Here is a 7,189-nt window from a genome sequence, read left to right as displayed (position 1 = left end):
AGCTAAGAACGAGCTTGAGCAAAGGTGCACAGGCGTCCTGCAGTAGAAATTATGGGAAGATCTCCAAGCGACCTGGTTCCTCAGAGGCAGAACAGGATTTAGGTGAAGGTGGCCTGAGGCAGAGAGGCAGGAGAGCCAGTCAGAGAGAACACTGACTTCTAGGCTGAAGACTTTCTGCTCAGGTCAATGAGAAGCTGTCAAAGAGTTTAGAACGATGAATCAGATGAACTGATCTACGTTGTAGAACAATTGCCTGGAGGACTGTTTTGGAAGGGGCAGAACAGGAGGCAGAGAGATGGACCTAGAGGATTTTGTAATACTCTTTAAAAAAAAAGGTGCTGACAGTGTGACCCATAGGCAGGGAAGTGGGCATTGGAGAAATGCCAAAGGTAAGGAAAGAAGAAAACTTGGTGACTGGTTGGCCAGGGGGAAAAAAGATGGGGAAAGACTCTGAGTTCGTACCTTGATTTCCAACTTGGGTGATTTAAAATTAAGGCTAAAGAAGGAAGGTCAGGCACCCCTCAACCCTCTGGGGAGGGGCCGTGCTGTGGGGAGGACAGGAAGTCCCACAGCCTCCAGTGTGGGAGTCACGGGCCCACAGGAGCATCCGTCCAAGCACTGCAGTAGATCCATGTCTGTGATTAAAGCTGAACTCAAATTGTGCCACGCTGGCATAATAAGTGTGGCTTTTAACAATGCACTGCGTGAGTGAAGTTGTCAGAAAACCCGGGGGTGGAGGAGGTGATCTGTGAAACTTCAAAGCAGAGAAGATTGAAGCCATTTTATGTGGCTGGAAATGAGTCATTTGTCAGCGATGCCAACATGCTGTCAGCTCCACAGGGAGAGATGACTGGGCACCCTGGGGGGAGGGCTGGTGAGGGTGTCAACCTCCAGTCACCAGAGGCCAAGTGTGGGCTAAGAAGTGTCAATCACATCACATCCCTGTCCTGACCTGGGTCAGAAGGAAACCAAGGTCATGTCAGAGCGTTTAGCTTTGTAACCAAGGAAACTTGTAACCTGCCTCTGTCAAGACGGAACTGATGTGCTCAGCATTATCACAGATAGTTCAGAGCTTTAATTCCCCAGGAAATTTGTACTTTAAAAAGAACAGTGAGAGGGCAACACTTTTAGGAAAAAGAAAGCAAAAGGTAAGAGTGAACTGGTGGTACCAGGGAAAAGGGACTTCTGAGCAAGGTCAGTTGTAAGAGGTACCTTGGGGGTAAAAACCCTTCTATCCATTCAGTTGTCAAGCTTTGGGGTCCAGAGGGAGTGGGGGGTGCCTCTGAGTGCAAACAGCTTGGACGCCATTCCTGGGAGCGATAACCTGCCCCAGATGCAGGAATCCTGCGTTTTAAGCCGTTGCATTATCTGTTGGTCCCCTTCACATAGAGGCTGTTTATCTATCACTTGGGCACTTGAGAGGCAGCCTCCTCCACAGTGGTCTTCCTGCTTCTATTGCTCTAATCTAATCCGTTTTTCCTCTGTGCAACCATGGTAATAGCTTTAAACTTAAACGAAATCTTCTTTCTGCTCATGGTGTCCGCCCAAGCTGCATGCCCTGGCCTCTTACCAACCTGTACAATTTCGGTCTCAAGGTGACACCTCCTCCCTTGTTCTCTGCATTTGCCCTTTTCAGTTCCTTGAACACTCTGAGGTTTTGCCTTTCTGCAGATCTCTGCACAGGCTCATCGCTCTCTTAATGCCTCTTTATCCTTTAGCTTAGTTTAAATAACGCTTCTTCGGAGAGAGTCTTACTGACTCTCCAATTAAGTTGCCCCCTGCCACACTCAACACATAGATTGGTTCTGTTCCAACATTTTATCTTCTTTTGTAAGATTTGTGGTTCTTTTGTTGTTATGATTATTTATAGTTTGAAGTTTCGTTTTGACTCTGAACTCCAGAGGAGCAAGCATAATGCTTGTGTTTTGGCCACTGCATCGAAATGCCTGGCACGGTGCCTGATGTGAACGCCCCACAAATATTTGTCACGTGAATAAAGGAAGGCGTGAATGAATAAACAGCTCTTTGGTGATTCTGATGAGCAGCAACCTCGGGACCCCGTGTACCAGACGACGTCACAGAAGTACCGAGCAGCCTGTGTAGGCAAAGAGACAAGCAGGGGGTCGAGAAAAACATGCTGATAACTTCCTGGCCACTTCACAATCGCATCTTGTTCACACTTTCTGTAGCAGGACAGCTTTGAGGGGCTAAAGTTACAGAACACTTTCCATTAGACCAGTGGTTCTCAAACTCTCCAGAAGAGCTTATTAAAACTCAGATTAGAGGGCCTCTCTATGTTCCTGATTCAGTGGTCTCGGGTGGGCTTTGAGCATTCCCAGGTGATATTGATACTGCTGGTCTAGGAGATCATCAGGTCATAGACTGTATAGGGCGAGGACTCTGCTTTTCCCATTTATTATTGTTACATAGAGATGCTCTTATACAAGCATATATATTTTTTACATATACTTTCTCATAATATTTTTTTAATAAATGAAAGAAGCTTGTTGGCCACCTGTGTGCATGCTCTAATTCTATCCATGGGGCTAAGTCCTCTCCTCCTATTCATCTCTCTTCTACGTCAGATGATCAACACTATCTCAGCCTCCCATCCACTTGACTTTCTCTGGGGACTTTTATCTTCCACAATCCTCCCAGAGAAAAATGATCTATTCTTATTTTTTTTCACTTCTATTAAGGCCTTATGGCAGAAAGTGAAGAAGAACTAAAGAGCTTCTTGATGAAAGTGAAAGAAAAGAGTGAAAAAGTTGGCTTAAAATTCAACATTCAGAAAACTAAGATCATGGCATCTTGTCCCACCACTTCATGGCAAATAGATGGGTAAACAATGGAAACAGCGACAGACTTTATTTTGGGGGGACTCCAAAATCACTGCAGATGGTGACTGCAGCCATGAAATTAAAAGATGTTTGCTCCTTGGAAGAAAAGTTATGACCAACCTAGACAGCATATTAAAAAGCAGAGGCATTACTTTGCCAACAAAGGTCCATCTAATCAAAGCTATGGTTTTTCCAGTAGTCATGGATGGATATAAGAGTTGGACCATAAAGAAAGCTGAGCACTGAAGAATTCATGCTTTTGAACTGTGGTGTTGGAGAAGACTCTTGAGAGTCCCTTGGACTGCAAGGAGATCCAACCAGTCCACCCTAAAGGAAATCAGTCCTGAATATTTATTGGAAGGACTGATGCTGAAGCTGCAACTCCAACACTTTGGCCACCTGATGTGAAAAACCCACTCATTTGAAAAGACCCTGATGCTGGGAAAGACTGAAGGTGGGAGGAGAAGGGGACGACAGGATGAGATGGTTGGATCACCGATTCAATGGACATGAGTTTGAATAAACTCCGGGTGTTGGTGATGGACAGAGAGGCCTGGTGTGCTGCAGTCCATGGGGTCACAAAGAGCCAGACACAACTGAGCCACTGAACTGAGCTGAAGGCCCTGATGATACCCAATAAGCCTCTTCAAGTGGAGTGTTAATGAATAAAAACAGACCAAGATGCCACTTCTCTAAAGAGAAATTATACTCTGATATCTAATTGAATGTTTGTATCCAAACAACAGTGTTTATAGTGGTGGTCAATCTATACAATCATAGCTTGGTGGCTGAAATAAATGTTCACGTGCATGCATGCGTTTTTTGTTGCTTAGTCGTGTCCAACTCTCTGCAACCCAAGGACTGTGGCCCACCAGGCTCCCCTGTCCATGGGATTCTCCAGGCAAGAATACTGGAGCAGGTTGCCATTTCTTCCTCCAGGGGATCTTCCCAAACCAGAGACCGAACCTGGGGCTCCTGCACTGCAGGCAGATTCTTTACCATCTGAGCTACAAGGGAAGCCCTAAAATGTTTTATTTAGTAAGTCTTTTTAATACAGCATCTAAAAGATTGTGGGGTAGGTGACGATAAGTAGAAATTACTTCTCTGAACTTTATAAACATTTGCATGTATGATGTTAAGTGGTGTGTTTAATAGCATCTAATCTATCCATAAGGATCTTTATTGAGAAAATATTTTGGTATGGTAGGTAGATTAGCCACTTGTACCTGAAAAACATAAATGCACACATACATTTAAAAGTATGGATGAAGGCAAAGATGCATGTGTCTAACTGTTTTTTTTTTCCCCTTCATAAAATTACAGTTTTTCCCATCTCACCCTACAGACTTCACATGAAATAAGTTTTGTCTTATTAAAAGTGACCTATCACAACATGCATTATCTGTTCTTATTCATGTTACATTGTATCACTTGCCTCATACTCATTAAATAAGTATTTAGTAACATTTCCAAAGAATGATGACTGGTTGATCAAGTTGGAAACTACTGGGATTCAAAGTAATTTTTTTTTAATGGAAAAGCATCACTATCCCTGAATGATTCACCAGGCTGATTTAATTTTGTCTCTCCCATGCTTTCCTGTAGATCTACCCCAAATCCCTGGCTGAACAGTGCTAGAAATTGATGAAATGTTCTTCTCTGTGTCACATAGACACACAGAGTTCAATTTCAGCACTGATACTCTCATCTACAGGTTTGGTTATACTTAGGGAAAATCAAATATTTTCTTTCCTCTTGAAGCGGATAGATACTCCTGACAGTGAGAAACGAAATGGAAAACGAATGCCCTGAACACATGCTATCTGCCAGATGCTCTCTCTGTTTCAGTAGCGATCCTCACACTAATGCCAGGAGATAGGTATCATTATTCCTTTCAGGCAGATTAAACAAAGGCAAGGGAAAAAAGGGAAAGACAAGGACTGAAATCATATGCTTGAAATCACATATGCAGAAAATGGCAAAGACTAAAATCAGAAACAGGTTTGTTTGTCACTAAACGCCATGCATATGTTTGAATAGGCTCATTGTCTACAGCAGACCTGACGGTGGCTGCGTGTCAGCTTTGGAAACGACAACCAAGAAGCGTAAGTCATTGGAAATAGTCTTTCATTTGTTTAATTCCAAGGAGTCTGTGTAGTATCTTCCCTATTAATTTCAAGATAAGGAGTTGATACTACTATTCTGCAGCTTCTCCGAGTTTCTTCCATTTCCTTCTTTTTCTTTTCATTTTATCTAATTTTGAGGATCAAATTCAGTCCTTCTAACCCATGAATTCTCCTCTGAAGTTAATGGAAGTAACTTCCTTCATTCTATTACCCTAGACTCCTGTGACTTCAACTAGCGTTTAACATTAGGTGACTTGACTTACACCTGTTTTTTATCCAGAGACATAGAGTTGATGGGAGAGATGTAGGAGGCTGAAATTTAGGATCAAATCAGTGACATAAGTTTCTTTTCAATCTCTGATTTTCTTCCCAGGAGAGAGAAGAGAGGTAAAATTATTTAATTGGTATTTTCAACCAATTCTCTCTGAAGTTCATTCCTCTTCTGCTAAATAAATGGGAATAAAATGATTTTTTTGGCCTCTTTCACAGAGCTAATATAAAGTTCAAATGAGACAATATAAGGGAAAGTGCCTTAAAAGTCCTATAATTAGCATAATTGTTAGGGCAACAGCAAAAATTACAACAAAAATCCATGAATCCAAGAACTAACTGGAAAACGTCTCTTTAAGTTAAAACTCTTGGGAGAATGTCCATGGATATAATATATGCTTGTTATGTTTATTCCTAAATTCCTAGTAAAGTCTAATTTATTTATACATCTTAATATTTTGGAATCAGTAAATATGTAAAAATAAATACCAGACCATTTTTTACAGATTTTCTAGTCAATAAAGATAGAAAACAAAGTTACCAATGAGGGCAGGAAAAAGATGGTTTAAACTATTCAAGAAATCAGACATTATTCAAGAGCTCATAAAATCTATTTAGCTGCATCCAAATGCTTGCCCATAATACACAAATCATTCTTATTTATATTCAGTCTTTGATATTGCAGTAAATTTTCATGTACTAAAGTAGCATTTAAAAATGAACATAGTCTAAACCCTTCTTTTCCCAACATAGGGAATTTTAAAATATCAGCAGACTAGTAGGACTTAGTTTTCCCATCTGTAAAATTAGGAAGTTGAGCTAGATGAGGATTAGAAAGAGCACGGCAAGTTGATCCAACACTGTTCACCTCCTTGCTCGTGGCAGGCATCACTAATGGAAAGAGCACTTTCTCACTGAGCTAGGAAGCAGCCTTGGAATAATTCTTTCCTCACTGCTCCCGGCAGCTGCTATTAATCAGTTGAAACTTAGCTACCGTAGGATTAGATAACGTCTATTAATAAAATTTCATTGTTTAACTCTGACATTTTCAAAGTGTATAAATGCAATGAGTTGTTTAACTCCTAAAATTCGTTTTGTTAAAAGGCAGTCTGTTTCTGTACTCCGGAAGGTGTTGACAAATTTCAGTTGGTATTTCTCATTCAGTTGTCTATCTTCTCTGGTCCCCGTTCTGTGAATGGTACCGGTGTCTCTCAGTAGGAGATGCCAAGTAAATGAAACAGCCCAGCAGGAAACCCTGTTTGGCAATTCTAACAAGGCTTGAAGAATTGGTTTCCTCATTAGAAACAAGGGAAAGTTTCCTATCTGGTGAATATGCAAGTTCTGGGCACTGATCTGATGGGGTGGCTTTGCCTGAACAAAATACTGAGGCCTAAGGAATACCAGTGGAAAGCAAATGCTTGGTAATGATAGGACCTGACCCCACTCCAGTACTTTTACCTGCAAAATCCCATGGGTGGAGAAGCCTGGTAGGCTGCAGTCCTTGGGGTCGTGAAGAATCGGACACGACTGAGTAACTTCACTTTCACTTTTCACTTTCGTGCATTGGAGAAGGAAATGGCAACCCACTCCAGTGTTCTTGCCTGGAGAATCCCAGGGATGAGGGAGCCTGGTGGGCTGCAGTCTATGGGGTCGCACAGAGTCAGACACGACTCAAGTGACTTAACAGTAACATGTACCTTGCAGGAGATAAACATTCCATTTCCGTGTCATGCTTTATCTGAGTTAACACACTTTAGTCCTGGGAGTAGAAAGACGTTACCTTCTGAACGAAGATGATCGCCCTATAGAACTCCTACTATGTGCCTTCATGCATATCATTTTATATGAAAGTGGAAGTGAAGTTGCTCAGTCGTGTCTGACTCTTTGTGATAGTCTTCCAGGTTCCTCCTCCATCCATGGGATTTCCCAAGCAAGAATACTGGTGTGGGGAGC

Source organism: Ovis aries, chromosome 2, assembly GCF_016772045.2.
Source record: "Ovis aries strain OAR_USU_Benz2616 breed Rambouillet chromosome 2, ARS-UI_Ramb_v3.0, whole genome shotgun sequence".
NCBI classification, from domain to species: domain Eukaryota; kingdom Metazoa; phylum Chordata; class Mammalia; order Artiodactyla; family Bovidae; genus Ovis; species Ovis aries.
This window is presented reverse-complemented; position numbering follows the sequence as displayed.